The sequence below is a fragment of the Cetorhinus maximus genome, chromosome 2 (genome assembly GCF_964194155.1).
Source record: "Cetorhinus maximus chromosome 2, sCetMax3.hap1.1, whole genome shotgun sequence".
NCBI lineage: Eukaryota > Metazoa > Chordata > Chondrichthyes > Lamniformes > Cetorhinidae > Cetorhinus > Cetorhinus maximus.
Genome location: NC_135880.1, coordinates 7,301,750 through 7,320,814, shown reverse-complemented (window position 1 = coordinate 7,320,814; position 19,065 = coordinate 7,301,750).

Genomic DNA, 19,065 nt, shown 5'->3' with positions numbered 1-19,065 from the left:
GAGACACACAAGGACTGTACAGGGGCTGACAATGTGACACACACAGACTGTACAGGAGCTGAGACTGAGACACACACGGACTGTACAGGGGCTGACAGTGAGACAGACATGGACTGTACAGGGGCTGACACTGTGACACACACGGACTGTACAGGAGCTGACACTGAGACACACACACGGACTGTACAGGAGCTGACACTGAGACACACAGACAGTACAGGGGCTGACACTGAGACACACATGGACTGTACAGGGGCTGACACTGTGACACACACGGACTGTACAGGAGCTGACACTGAGACACACACACAGACTGTACAGGAGCTGACACTGAGACACACACGGACAGTACAGGGGCTGACACTGAGACACACATGGACCATACAGGAGCGGAGAGTGAGACACACACGGACTGTACAGGGGTTGACACTGAGACACACACGGACTGTACAGGGGCTTACACTGAGACACACACGGACTGTACAGGAGCTGAAACTAAGACACACACGGACTGTAAAGGGGCTGACAGTGAGACACACACGGACTGTACAGGGGCAGAAACTGAGACACACACGGACTGTACAGGGGCTGACAGTGAGACACACACGGACTGTACAGGGGCTGACATTGAGACACACACGGACTGCACAGGAGCTGACACTGAGACACACACGGACTGTAAAGGAGCTGTCACTGAGACACACACGGACTGTACAGGAGCTGACAGTGAGACACACACGGACTGTACAGGGGCTGACAGTGAGACACACACGGACTGTACAGTGGCTGACAGTGAGATACACAGGGACTCTACAGGAGCTGACACTGAGACACACACGGACTGTACAGGGGCTGACACTGAGACACACACGGACTGTACAGGGGCTGACAGTGAGACACACACAGACTGTACTGGAGCTGACACTGAGACACACACAGATTGACCAGGAGCTGACATTGAGACACACACGAACTGTAGAGGAGCTGACACTGAGACACACACAGACTGTACAGGGGCTGACACTGAGACACACACGGACTGTACAGGAACTGATACTGAAATACACACGGGCTGTACAGGAGCTGACACTAAGACACACACGGACTGTAACGGGGCTGACAGTGAGACACACACGGACTGTACAGGGGCTGAAACTGAGACACACACGGACTGTACAGGGGCTGACAGTGAGACACACACGGACTGCACAGCTGCTGACACTGAGACACACACGGACTATAAAGGAACTGTCACTGAGACACACACGGACTGTAAAGGAGCTGTCACTGAGACACACACGGACTGTACAGGAGCTGACAGTGAGACACACACGGACTGTACAGGGGCTGACAGTGAGACACACACGGACTGTACAGTGGCTGACAGTGAGATACACACGGACTGTACAGGAGCTGACACTGAGACACACACGGACTGTACAGGGGCTGACAGTGAGACACACACAGACTGTACGGAGCTGACACTGAGACACGCACAGATTGTCAGGAGCTGACATTGAGACACACACGGACTGTAGAGGAGCTGACACTGAGACAGACACAGACTGTACAGGGGCTGACACTGAGGCACACACGGACTGTAGAGGAGCTAACACTGAGAAACACACATGGAACGTACAGGAGCTGAGACTGAGACACACACGGACTGTACAGGAGCAGACACAGAGACACACACGGACCGTACAGGGGCTGAGACTGAGACACACACAGACTGTACAGGAGCTGACACTGTGACACACACGGACAGTACAGGAGCTTACAGTGAAACACACACACACGTACAGTACAGGAGCTGAGACTGAGACACACACAGACTGTACAGGAGCTGACACTGTGACACACACGGACTGTACAGGAGCTGACAGTGAGAAACACATGGACTGTACAGGAGCTGACACTGTGACACACACGGACTGTACAGGGGCTGACACTGAGACACACACGGACTGTACAGGAGCTCACACTGAGACACACACGGACTGTACAGGGCCTGACACTGTGACACACACGGACTGTACAGGAGCTGACACTGAGACACACACACGGACGGTACAGGAGATGACACTGAGAAACACATGGACTGTACAGGGGCTGACACAGACACACACACACGGATCTTACAGGGGCTGACACTGAGACACGCAAGGACTTTACAGGGGCTGACACTGTGACACACACAGACTGTACAGGAGCTGCGACTGAGACACACACGGACTGTACAGGGGCTGACACTGAGACACACATGGACTGTACAGGGGTTGACACTGTGACACACACGGACTGTACAGGAGCTGACACTGAGACACACACACGGACTGTACAGGAGCTGACACTGAGACACACACGGACAGTACAGGGGCTGACACTGAGACACACATGGACTGTACAGGGGCTGACACTGTGACACACACGGACTGTACAGGAGCTGACACTGAGACACACGCACGGACTTTAAAGGAGCTGACACGGAGACACACACGGACAGTACAGGTGCTGACACGGAGACACACATGGACCATACAGGAGCTGACAGTGAGACACACACGGACTGTACAGGGGCTGACACTGAGACACACACGGACCGTACAGGAGCTGACACTGAGACACACATGGACTGTACAGGAGCTGACACTGTGACACACACGGACTGTACAGGAGCTGACAGTGAGACACACATGGACGGTACAGGAACTGACACTGTGACACACACGGACTGTTCAGGTGCTGACACTGAGACACACACGGACTGTACAGGGGCTGACACTGAGACACGCACGGACTGTACAGGGGCTGACACTGTGACACACACGGACTGTAAAGGAGCTGACACTGAGACACACACACGGACTCTACAGGAGATGACACTGAGAAACACATGGACTATACCGGGGCTGACACAGACACACACACACGGATCGTACAGGGGCTGACACTGAGACACACAAGGACTGTACAGGGGCTGACAATGTGACACACACAGACTGTACAGGAGCTGAGACTGAGACACACACGGACTGTACAGGGGCTGACAGTGAGACAGACATGGACTGTACAGGGGCTGACACTGTGACACACACGGACTGTACAGGAGCTGACACTGAGACACACACACGGACTGTACAGGAGCTGACACTGAGACACACAGACAGTACAGGGGCTGACACTGAGAAACACATGGACTGTACAGGGGCTGACACTGTGACACACACGGACTGTACAGGAGCTGACACTGAGACACACACACAGACTGTACAGGAGCTGACACTGAGACACACACGGACAGTACAGGGGCTGACACTGAGACACACATGGACCATACAGGAGCGGAGAGTGAGACACACACGGACTGTACAGGGGTTGACACTGAGACACACACGGACTGTACAGGGGCTTACACTGAGACACACACGGACTGTACAGGAGCTGACACTAAGACACACACGGACTGTAAAGGGGCTGACAGTGAGACACTCACGGACTGTACAGGGGCAGAAACTGAGACACACACGGACTGTACAGGGGCTGACAGTGAGACACACACGGACTGTACAGGGGCTGACATTGAGACACACACGGACTGCACAGGAGCTGACACTGAGACACACACGGACTGTACAGGGGCTGACACTGAGATACACACAGACAGTACAGGAGATGACACTGAGACACACACGGACTGTACAGGGGCTGACACTGAGACACACACGGACTGTATAGGGGCTGACAGTGAGACACACACGGACTGTACAGGAGCTGACACTGAGTCAAACACATGGACCGTACAGGAGCTGACACTGAGACACACAAGGACCGTACAGGAGCTGACACCGGGACATCCATGGACCGTACAGGAGCTGACACTGAGACACACACGGACTGTACAGGAGCTGACACTGAGACACACACACGGACAAAACAGGAGTTGACACTGAGACACGCACGGACTGTACAGGAGCTGACACTGAGACACACACGGACCGTACAGGAGCTGACACTGAGACACACACGGACTGTACAGGAGCGGACACTGAGTCACACACGGACTGTACAGGAGCTGACACTTGGACACACATGGACCGTACAGGAGCTGACGCTGGGACACACACGGACCGTCCAGGAGATGACACTGAGACACACACACACACAGACCGTACAGGAGCTGACACTTGGACACACACGGGCCGTACAGGAGCTGACGCTGGGACACACACGGACAGTACAGGAGCTGACACTGAGACACACACACACACGGACAGTACAGGAGCTGACACTGAGACACACACACACGGACAGTACAGGAGCTGACACTGAGACACACACGGACTGTACAGGTGCTGACACTGAGACACACACGGACTGTACAGGGGCTGACACTGAGACACACACGGACCGTACAGGAGCTGACAGTGAGACACACACAGACTGTACAGGAGCTGACACTGAGACACACACAGACACAGACCGTACAGGAGCTGACACTTGGACACACACGGACCGTACAGGAGCTGACGCTGGGACACACACGGACTGTCCAGCAGCTGACACTGAGACACACGGACTGTACAGGAGCTGACACTGAGACACACACAGACCGTACAGGAGCTGACACTTGGACACACTCGGACCGTGCAGGAGCTGACGCTGGGACACACACGGACAGTACAGGAGCTGACACTGAGACACACACGGACTGTACAGGGGCTGACACTGAGACACACGCACACGGACAGTACAGGAGCTGACACCGAGACACACATGGACCGTACAGGAGCTGACACTGAGACACACACACACACAGACCGTACAGGAGCTGACACTTGGACACACACGGACTGTACAGGAGCTGACGCTGGGGCACACACGGACAGTACAGGAGCTGACACTGAGACAGACACACACGGACAGTACAGGAGCTGACACTGAGACAGACACACACGGACAGTACAGGAGCTGACACTGAGACACACATGGACCGTACAGGAGCTGACACTGAGACACACATGGACCGTACAGGAGCTGACACTGTGACACACACGGACTGTACAGGAGCTGACAGTGAGACACACATGGACGGTACAGGAACTGACACTGTGACACACACGGACTGTTCAGGTGCTGACACTGAGACACACACGGACTGTACAGGGGCTGACACTGAGACACGCACGGACTGTACAGGGGCTGACACTGTGACACACACGGACTGTAAAGGAGCTGACACTGAGACACACACACGGACTCTACAGGAGATGACACTGAGAAACACATGGACTATACCGGGGCTGACACAGACACACACACACGGATCGTACAGGGGCTGACACTGAGACACACAAGGACTGTACAGGGGCTGACAATGTGACACACACAGACTGTACAGGAGCTGAGACTGAGACACACACGGACTGTACAGGGGCTGACAGTGAGACAGACATGGACTGTACAGGGGCTGACACTGTGACACACACGGACTGTACAGGAGCTGACACTGAGACACACACACGGACTGTACAGGAGCTGACACTGAGACACACAGACAGTACAGGGGCTGACACTGAGACACACATGGACTGTACAGGGGCTGACACTGTGACACACACGGACTGTACAGGAGCTGACACTGAGACACACACACAGACTGTACAGGAGCTGACACTGAGACACACACGGACAGTACAGGGGCTGACACTGAGACACACATGGACCATACAGGAGCGGAGAGTGAGACACACACGGACTGTACAGGGGTTGACACTGAGACACACACGGACTGTACAGGGGCTTACACTGAGACACACACGGACTGTACAGGAGCTGACACTAAGACACACACGGACTGTAAAGGGGCTGACAGTGAGACACTCACGGACTGTACAGGGGCAGAAACTGAGACACACACGGACTGTACAGGGGCTGACAGTGAGACACACACGGACTGTACAGGGGCTGACATTGAGACACACACGGACTGCACAGGAGCTGACACTGAGACACACACGGACTGTACAGGGGCTGACACTGAGATACACACAGACAGTACAGGAGATGACACTGAGACACACACGGACTGTACAGGGGCTGACACTGAGACACACACGGACTGTATAGGGGCTGACAGTGAGACACACACGGACTGTACAGGAGCTGACACTGAGTCAAACACATGGACCGTACAGGAGCTGACACTGAGACACACAAGGACCGTACAGGAGCTGACACCGGGACATCCATGGACCGTACAGGAGCTGACACTGAGACACACACGGACTGTACAGGAGCTGACACTGAGACACACACACGGACAAAACAGGAGTTGACACTGAGACACGCACGGACTGTACAGGAGCTGACACTGAGACACACACGGACCGTACAGGAGCTGACACTGAGACACACACGGACTGTACAGGAGCGGACACTGAGTCACACACGGACTGTACAGGAGCTGACACTTGGACACACATGGACCGTACAGGAGCTGACGCTGGGACACACACGGACCGTCCAGGAGATGACACTGAGACACACACACACACAGACCGTACAGGAGCTGACACTTGGACACACACGGGCCGTACAGGAGCTGACGCTGGGACACACACGGACAGTACAGGAGCTGACACTGAGACACACACACACACGGACAGTACAGGAGCTGACACTGAGACACACACACACGGACAGTACAGGAGCTGACACTGAGACACACACGGACTGTACAGGTGCTGACACTGAGACACACACGGACTGTACAGGGGCTGACACTGAGACACACACGGACCGTACAGGAGCTGACAGTGAGACACACACAGACTGTACAGGAGCTGACACTGAGACACACACAGACACAGACCGTACAGGAGCTGACACTTGGACACACACGGACCGTACAGGAGCTGACGCTGGGACACACACGGACTGTCCAGCAGCTGACACTGAGACACACGGACTGTACAGGAGCTGACACTGAGACACACACAGACCGTACAGGAGCTGACACTTGGACACACTCGGACCGTGCAGGAGCTGACGCTGGGACACACACGGACAGTACAGGAGCTGACACTGAGACACACACGGACTGTACAGGGGCTGACACTGAGACACACGCACACGGACAGTACAGGAGCTGACACCGAGACACACATGGACCGTACAGGAGCTGACACTGAGACACACACACACACAGACCGTACAGGAGCTGACACTTGGACACACACGGACTGTACAGGAGCTGACGCTGGGGCACACACGGACAGTACAGGAGCTGACACTGAGACAGACACACACGGACAGTACAGGAGCTGACACTGAGACAGACACACACGGACAGTACAGGAGCTGACACTGAGACACACATGGACCGTACAGGAGCTGACACTGAGACACACATGGACCGTACAGGAGCTGACACTGTGACACACACGGACTGTACAGGAGCTGACAGTGAGACACACATGGACGGTACAGGAACTGACACTGTGACACACACGGACTGTTCAGGTGCTGACACTGAGACACACACGGACTGTACAGGGGCTGACACTGAGACACGCACGGACTGTACAGGGGCTGACACTGTGACACACACGGACTGTAAAGGAGCTGACACTGAGACACACACACGGACTCTACAGGAGATGACACTGAGAAACACATGGACTATACCGGGGCTGACACAGACACACACACACGGATCGTACAGGGGCTGACACTGAGACACACAAGGACTGTACAGGGGCTGACAATGTGACACACACAGACTGTACAGGAGCTGAGACTGAGACACACACGGACTGTACAGGGGCTGACAGTGAGACAGACATGGACTGTACAGGGGCTGACACTGTGACACACACGGACTGTACAGGAGCTGACACTGAGACACACACACGGACTGTACAGGAGCTGACACTGAGACACACAGACAGTACAGGGGCTGACACTGAGACACACATGGACTGTACAGGGGCTGACACTGTGACACACACAGACTGTACAGGAGCTGACACTGAGACACACACACAGACTGTACAGGAGCTGACACTGAGACACACACGGACAGTACAGGGGCTGACACTGAGACACACATGGACCATACAGGAGCGGAGAGTGAGACACACACGGACTGTACAGGGGTTGACACTGAGACACACACGGACTGTACAGGGGCTTACACTGAGACACACACGGACTGTACAGGAGCTGACACTAAGACACACACGGACTGTAAAGGGGCTGACAGTGAGACACACACGGACTGTACAGGGGCAGAAACTGAGACACACACGGACTGTACAGGGGCTGACAGTGAGACACACACGGACTGTACAGGGGCTGACATTGAGACACACACGGACTGTACAGGAGATGACACTGAGACACACACGGACTGTACAGGGGCTGACACTGAGACACACACGGACTGTATAGGGGCTGACAGTGAGACACACACGGACTGTACAGGAGCTGACACTGAGTCAAACACATGGACCGTACAGGAGCTGACACTGAGACACACAAGGACCGTACAGGAGCTGACACTGAGACACACACGGACCGTACAGGAGCTGACACTGAGACACACACGGACTGTACAGGAGCTGACACTGAGACACACACGGACTGTACAGGAGCGGACACTGAGTCACACACGGACTGTACAGGAGCTGACACTGAGACACACACGGACTGTACAGGAGCTGACACTGAGACACACACGGACTGTACAGGAGCGGACACTGAGTCACACACGGACTGTACAGGAGCTGACACTTGGACAAACATGGACCGTACAGGAGCTGACGCTGGGACACACACAGACCGTACAGGAGCTGACACTGAGACACACACGGACTGTAGAGGAGCTGACAATGAGACACACACGGACTGTACAGGGGCTGACACTGAGATACACACAGACAGTACAGGAGATGACACTGAGACACACACGGACTGTACAGGGGCTGACACTGAGACACACACGGACTGTATAGGGGCTGACAGTGAGACACACACGGACTGTACAGGAGCTGACACTGAGTCAAACACATGGACCGTACAGGAGCTGACACTGAGACACACAAGGACCGTACAGGAGCTGACACCGGGACATCCATGGACCGTACAGGAGCTGACACTGAGACACACACGGACTGTACAGGAGCTGACACTGAGACACACACACGGACAAAACAGGAGTTGACACTGAGACACGCACGGACTGTACAGGAGCTGACACTGAGACACACACGGACCGTACAGGAGCTGACACTGAGACACACACGGACTGTACAGGAGCGGACACTGAGTCACACACGGACTGTACAGGAGCTGACACTTGGACACACATGGACCGTACAGGAGCTGACGCTGGGACACACACGGACCGTCCAGGAGATGACACTGAGACACACACACACACAGACCGTACAGGAGCTGACACTTGGACACACACGGGCCGTACAGGAGCTGACGCTGGGACACACACGGACAGTACAGGAGCTGACACTGAGACACACACACACACGGACAGTACAGGAGCTGACACTGAGACACACACACACGGACAGTACAGGAGCTGACACTGAGACACACACGGACTGTACAGGTGCTGACACTGAGACACACACGGACTGTACAGGGGCTGACACTGAGACACACACGGACCGTACAGGAGCTGACAGTGAGACACACACAGACTGTACAGGAGCTGACACTGAGACACACACAGACACAGACCGTACAGGAGCTGACACTTGGACACACACGGACCGTACAGGAGCTGACGCTGGGACACACACGGACTGTCCAGCAGCTGACACTGAGACACACGGACTGTACAGGAGCTGACACTGAGACACACACAGACCGTACAGGAGCTGACACTTGGACACACTCGGACCGTGCAGGAGCTGACGCTGGGACACACACGGACAGTACAGGAGCTGACACTGAGACACACGCACACGGACAGTACAGGAGCTGACACCGAGACACACATGGACCGTACAGGAGCTGACACTGAGACACACACACACACAGACCGTACAGGAGCTGACACTTGGACACACACGGACTGTACAGGAGCTGACGCTGGGGCACACACGGACAGTACAGGAGCTGACACTGAGACAGACACACACGGACAGTACAGGAGCTGACACTGAGACACACACACACGGACAGTACAGGAGCTGACACTGAGACACACATGGACCGTACAGGAGCTGACACTGAGACACACATGGACCGTACAGGAGCTGACACTGTGACACACACGGACTGTACAGGAGCTGACAGTGAGACACACATGGACGGTACAGGAACTGACACTGTGACACACACGGACTGTTCAGGTGCTGACACTGAGACACACACGGACTGTACAGGGGCTGACACTGAGACACGCACGGACTGTACAGGGGCTGACACTGTGACACACACGGACTGTACAGGAGCTGACACTGAGACACACACACGGACTGTACAGGAGCTGACACTGAGACACACACGGACAGTACAGGGGCTGACACTGAGACACACATGGACTGTACAGGGGCTGACACTGTGACACACACGGACTGTACAGGAGCTGGCACTGAGACACACGCACGGACTTTACAGGAGCTGACACGGAGACACACACGGACAGTACAGGTGCTGACACGGAGACACACATGGACCATACAGGAGCTGACAGTGAGACACACACGGACTGTACAGGGGCTGACACTGAGACACACACGGACCGTACAGTGGCTGACACTGAGACACACACGGACAGTACATGGGCTGACACTGAGACACACACGGACCATACAGGAGCTGACACTGAGACACACACGGACCATACAGGAGCTGACACTGAGACACACACGGACTGTACAGGAGCTGACACTGAGACACACACGGACTGTACAGGGGCTGACACTGAGACACACACGGACTGTACAGGAACTGACACTGAGTCACACACGGACAGTACAGGAACTGACACTGAGACACACACGGACTGTACAGTAGCTGACACTGAGACACACACGGACTGTACAGGAGCTGACACTGAGTCACACACCGACCGTACAGGAGCTGACACTGAGACACACACGGACCGTACAGGAGCTGACACTGAGACACACACGGACCGTACAGGAGCTGACACTGAGACACACTCGGACCGTACAGGAGCTGACACTGAGACACACGCGGACTGCACCGGATCTGACACTGAGACACACACACGGACCGTACAGGAGCTGACACTGAGACACACATGGACCGTACAGGAGCTGACACTGAGACACACACGGACTGTACAGGGGCTGACACTGAGACACACACACGGATAGAACAGGAGCTGACACTGAGACACACACGGATTGTACAGGAGCTGACACTGAGACACACACACGGACCGTACAGGTGCTGAAAGTGAGACACACACGGACTGTACAGGAGCTGACACTGAGACACACACGGACTGTACAGGAGCTGACACTGAGTCACACACCGACCGTACAGGAGCTGACACTGAGACACACACGGACCGTACAGGGGCTGACACTGAGACACACATGGACTGTATAGGGGCTTACACTGAGACACACACGGACTGTACAGGAGCTGACACTAAGACACAGATGGACTGTAAAGGGGCTGACAGTGAGACACACACGGACTGTACAGGGGCAGAAACTGAGACACACACGGACTGTACAGGGGCTGACAGTGAGACACACACGGACTGTACAGGGGCTGACATTGAGACACACACGGACTGCACAGGAGCTGACACTGAGACACACACGGACTGTAAAGGAGCTGTCACTGAGACACACACGGACTGTACAGGAGCTGACAGTGAGACACACACGGACTGTGCAGGGGCTGACAGTGAGACACACACGGACAGTACAGGAGCTGACACTGAGACACACACACACGGACAGTACAGGAGCTGACACTGAGACACACATGGACCGTACAGGAGCTGACACTGAGACACACATGGACCGTACAGGAGCTGACACTGTGACACACACGGACTGTACAGGAGCTGACAGTGAGACACACATGGACGGTACAGGAACTGACACTGTGACACACACGGACTGTTCAGGTGCTGACACTGAGACACACACGGACTGTACAGGGGCTGACACTGAGACACGCACGGACTGTACAGGGGCTGACACTGTGACACACACGGACTGTAAAGGAGCTGACACTGAGACACACACACGGACTCTACAGGAGATGACACTGAGAAACACATGGACTATACCGGGGCTGACACAGACACACACACACGGATCGTACAGGGGCTGACACTGAGACACACAAGGACTGTACAGGGGCTGACAATGTGACACACACAGACTGTACAGGAGCTGAGACTGAGACACACACGGACTGTACAGGGGCTGACAGTGAGACAGACATGGACTGTACAGGGGCTGACACTGTGACACACACGGACTGTACAGGAGCTGACACTGAGACACACACACGGACTGTACAGGAGCTGACACTGAGACACACAGACAGTACAGGGGCTGACACTGAGACACACATGGACTGTACAGGGGCTGACACTGTGACACACACGGACTGTACAGGAGCTGACACTGAGACACACACACAGACTGTACAGGAGCTGACACTGAGACACACACGGACAGTACAGGGGCTGACACTGAGACACACATGGACCATACAGGAGCGGAGAGTGAGACACACACGGACTGTACAGGGGTTGACACTGAGACACACACGGACTGTACAGGGGCTTACACTGAGACACACACGGACTGTACAGGAGCTGACACTAAGACACACACGGACTGTAAAGGGGCTGACAGTGAGACACACACGGACTGTACAGGGGCAGAAACTGAGACACACACGGACTGTACAGGGGCTGACAGTGAGACACACACGGACTGTACAGGGGCTGACATTGAGACACACACGGACTGCACAGGAGCTGACACTGAGACACACACGGACTGTAAAGGAGCTGTCACTGAGACACACACGGACTGTACAGGAGCTGACAGTGAGACACACACGGACTGTACAGGGGCTGACAGTGAGACACACACGGACTGTACAGTGGCTGACAGTGAGATACACAGGGACTGTACAGGAGCTGACACTGAGACACACACGGACTGTACAGGGGCTGACACTGAGACACACACGGACTGTACAGGGGCTGACAGTGAGACACACACAGACTGTACTGGAGCTGACACTGAGACACACACAGATTGTCCAGGAGCTGACATTGAGACACACACGAACTGTAGAGGAGCTGACACTGAGACACACACAGACTGTACAGGGGCTGACACTGAGACACACACGGACTGTACAGGAACTGATACTGAAATACACACGGGCTGTACAGGAGCTGACACTAAGACACACACGGACTGTAACGGGGCTGACAGTGAGACACACACGGACTGTACAGGGGCTGAAACTGAGACACACACGGACTGTACAGGGGCTGACAGTGAGACACACACGGACTGCACAGCTGCTGACACTGAGACACACACGGACTATAAAGGAACTGTCACTGAGACACACACGGACTGTACAGGAGCTGACAGTGAGACACACACGGACTGTACAGGGGCTGACAGTGAGACACACACGGACTGTACAGTGGCTGACAGTGAGATACACACGGACTGTACAGGAGCTGACACTGAGACACACACGGACTGTACAGCGGCTGACAGTGAGACACACACAGACTGTACGGAGCTGACACTGAGACACGCACAGATTGTCAGGAGCTGACATTGAGACACACACGGACTGTAGAGGAGCTGACACTGAGACAGACACAGACTGTACAGGGGCTGACACTGAGGCACACACGGACTGTAGAGGAGCTAACACTGAGAAACACACATGGAACGTACAGGAGCTGAGACTGAGACACACACGGACTGTACAGGAGCAGACACAGAGACACACACGGACCGTACAGGGGCTGAGACTGAGACACACACAGACTGTACAGGAGCTGACACTGTGACACACACGGACAGTACAGGAGCTTACAGTGAAACACACACACACGTACAGTACAGGAGCTGAGACTGAGACACACACAGACTGTACAGGAGCTGACACTGTGACACACACGGACTGTACAGGAGCTGACAGTGAGAAACACATGGACTGTACAGGAGCTGACACTGTGACACACACGGACTGTACAGGGGCTGACACTGAGACACACACGGACTGTACAGGAGCTCACACTGAGACACACACGGACTGTACAGGGCCTGACACTGTGACACACACGGACTGTACAGGAGCTGACACTGAGACACACACACGGACGGTACAGGAGATGACACTGAGAAACACATGGACTGTACAGGGGCTGACACAGACACACACACACGGATCTTACAGGGGCTGACACTGAGACACGCAAGGACTTTACAGGGGCTGACACTGTGACACACACAGACTGTACAGGAGCTGCGACTGAGACACACACGGACTGTACAGGGGCTGACACTGAGACATACATGGACTGTACAGGGGCTGACACTGTGACACACACGGACTGTACAGGAGCTGACACTGAGACACACACACGGACTGTACAGGAGCTGACACTGAGACACACACGGACAGTACAGGGGCTGACACTGAGACACACATGGACTGTACAGGGGCTGACACTGTGACACACACGGACTGTACAGGAGCTGACACTGAGACACACGCACGGACTTTAAAGGAGCTGACACGGAGACACACACGGACAGTACAGGTGCTGACACGGAGACACACATGGACCATACAGGAGCTGACAGTGAGACACACACGGACTGTACAGGGGCTGACACTGAGACACACACGGACCGTACAGGAGCTGACACTGAGACACACATGGACTGTACAGGAGCTGACACTGTGACACACACGGACTGTACAGGAGCTGACAGTGAGACACACATGGACGGTACAGGAACTGACACTGTGACACACACGGACTGTTCAGGTGCTGACACTGAGACACACACGGACTGTACAGGGGCTGACACTGAGACACGCATGGACTGTACAGGGGCTGACACTGTGACACACACGGACTGTAAAGGAGCTGACACTGAGACACACACACGGACTCTACAGGAGATGACACTGAGAAACACATGGACTATACCGGGGCTGACACAGACACACACACACGGATCGTACAGGGGCTGACACTGAGACACTCAAGGACTGTACAGGGGCTGACAATGTGACACACACAGACTGTACAGGAGCTGAGACTGAGACACACACGGACTGTACAGGGGCTGACAGTGAGACAGACATGGACTGTACAGGGGCTGACACTGTGACACACACGGACTGTACAGGAGCTGACACTGAGACACACACACGGACTGTACAGGAGCTGACACTGAGACACACAGACAGTACAGGGGCTGACACTGAGAAACACATGGACTGTACAGGGGCTGACACTGTGACACACACGGACTGTACAGGAGCTGACACTGAGACACACACACAGACTGTACAGGAGCTGACACTGAGACACACACGGACAGTACAGGGGCTGACACTGAGACACACATGGACCATACAGGAGCGGAGAGTGAGACACACACGGACTGTACAGGGGTTGACACTGAGACACACACGGACTGTACAGGGGCTTACACTGAGACACACACGGACTGTACAGGAGCTGACACTAAGACACACACGGACTGTAAAGGGGCTGACAGTGAGACATTCACGGACTGTACAGGGGCAGAAACTGAGACACACACGGACTGTACAGGGGCTGACAGTGAGACACACACGGACTGTACAGGGGCTGACATTGAGACACACACGGACTGCACAGGAGCTGACACTGAGACACACACGGACTGTAAAGGAGCTGTCACTGAGACACACACGGACTGTACAGGAGCTGACAGTGAGACACACACGGACTGTACAGGGGCTGACAGTGAGACACACACGGACTGTACAGTGGCTGACAGTGAGATACACAGGGACTGTACAGGAGCTGACACTGAGACACACACGGACTGTACAGGGGCTGACACTGAGACACACACGGACTGTACAGGGGCTGACAGTGAGACACACACAGACTGTACTGGAGCTGACACTGAGACACACACAGATTGTCCAGGAGCTGACATTGAGACACACACGAACTGTAGAGGAGCTGACACTGAGACACACACAGACTGTACAGGGGCTGACACTGAGACACACACGGACTGTACAGGAACTGATACTGAAATACACACGGGCTGTACAGGAGCTGACACTGAGACACACACACAGACTGTACAGGAGCTGACACTGAGACACACACGGACAGTACAGGGGCTGACACTGAGACACACATGGACCATACAGGAGCGGAGAGTGAGACACACACGGACTGTACAGGGGTTGACACTGAGACACACACGGACTGTACAGGGGCTGAAACTGAGACACACACGGACTGTACAGGGGCTGACAGTGAGACACACACGGACTGCACAGCAGCTGACACTGAGACACACACGGACTATAAAGGAACTGTCACTGAGACACACACGGACTGTACAGGAGCTGTCACTGAGACACACACGGACTGTACAGGAGCTGACAGTGAGACACACACGGACTGTACAGGGGCTGACAGTGAGACACACACGGACTGTACAGTGGCTGACAGTGAGACACACACGGACTGTACAGGAGCGGACACTGAGTCACACACGGACTGTACAGGAGCTGACACTTGGACACACGCGGACCGTACAGGAGCTGACGCTGGGATACACACACACACAAACCGTACAGGAGCTGACGCTGGGACACACATGGACAATACAGGAGCTGACACTGAGACACACACACACGGACAGTACAGGAGCTGACACTGAGACACACACACACGGACAGTACAGGAGCTGACACTGAGACACACACGGACTGTACAGGGGCTGACACTGAGACACACATGGACCGTACAGGAGCTGACACTGAGACACACACGGACCGTACAGGAGCTGACACTGAGACACACACACACACAGACCGTACGGGAGCTGACACCGAGACACACACACACACAGACCGTACAGGAGCTGACACTTGGACACACACGGACCGTACAGGAGCTGACGCTGGGACACACACGGACAGTACAGGAGCTGACACTGAGACACACACACACGGACAGTACAGGAGCTGACACTGAGACACACATGGACCGTACAGGGGCTGACACTGAGACACACACAGACTGTACAGGAGCTGACACTGAGACACACACAGACTGTACAGGAACTGACACTGAGACACACACAGACTGTACAGGAGCTGACACTGAGACACACATGGACCGTACAGGAGCTGATACTGAGACACACACAGACCGTACAGGACCTGACACTGAGACACACACGGACCGTAGAGGAGCTGACAATGAGACACACACGGACTGTACAGGGGCTGACACTGAGATACACACGGACAGTACAGGAGATGAAACTGAGACACACACGGACTGTACAGGGGCTGACACTGAGACACACACGGACTGTATAGGGGCTGACAGTGAGACACACACGGACTGTACAGGAGCTGACACTGAGTCAAACACATGGACCGTACATGAGCTGACACTGAGACACACAAGGACCGTACAGGAGCTGACACTGAGACACACGGACCGTACAGGAGCTGACACTGAGACACACACGGACTGTACAGGAGCTGACATTGAGACACACACACGGACAAAACAGGAGTTGACACTGAGACACGCACGGACTGTACAGGAGCTGACACTGAGACACACACGGACTGTACAGGAGCTGACACTGAGACACACACGGACTGTACAGGAGCGGACACTGAGTCACACACGGACTGTACAGGAGCTGACACTTGGACACACATGGACCGTACAGGAGCTGACGCTGGAACACACACAGACCGTACAGGAGCTGACACTCAGACACACACGGACTGTAGAGGAGCTGACAATGAGACACACACGGACTGTACAGGGGCTGACACTGAGATACACACGGACAGTACAGGAGATGACACTGAGACACACACGGACTGTACAGGGGCTGACACTGAGACACACACGGACTGTATAGGGGCTGACAGTGAGACACACACGGACTGTACAGGAGCTGACACTGAGTCAAACACATGGACCGTACAGGAGCTGACACTGAGACACACAAGGACCGTACAGGAGCTGACACCGGGACATCCATGGACCGTACAGGAGCTGACACTGAGACACACACGGACTGTACAGGAGCTGACACTGAGACACACACACGGACAAAACAGGAGTTGACACTGAGACACGCACGGACTGTACAGGAGCTGACACTGAGACACACACGGACCGTACAGGAGCTGACACTGAGACACACACGGACTGTACAGGAGCGGACACTGAGTCACACACGGACTGTACAGGAGCTGACACTTGGACACACATGGACCGTACAGGAGCTGACGCTGGGACACACACGGACCGTCCAGGAGATGACACTGAGACACACACACACACAGACCGTACAGGAGCTGACACTTGGACACACACGGGCCGTACAGGAGCTGACGCTGGGACACACACGGACAGTACAGGAGCTGACACTGAGACACACACACACACGGACAGTACAGGAGCTGACACTGAGACACACACACACGGACAGTACAGGAGCTGACACTGAGACACACACGGACTGTACAGGTGCTGACACTGAGACACACACGGACTGTACAGGGGCTGACACTGAGACACACACGGACCGTACAGGAGCTGACAGTGAGACACACACAGACTGTACAGGAGCTGACACTGAGACACACACAGACACAGACCGTACAGGAGCTGACACTTGGACACACACGGACCGTACAGGAGCTGACGCTGGGACACACACGGACTGTCCAGCAGCTGACACTGAGACACACGGACTGTACAGGAGCTGACAC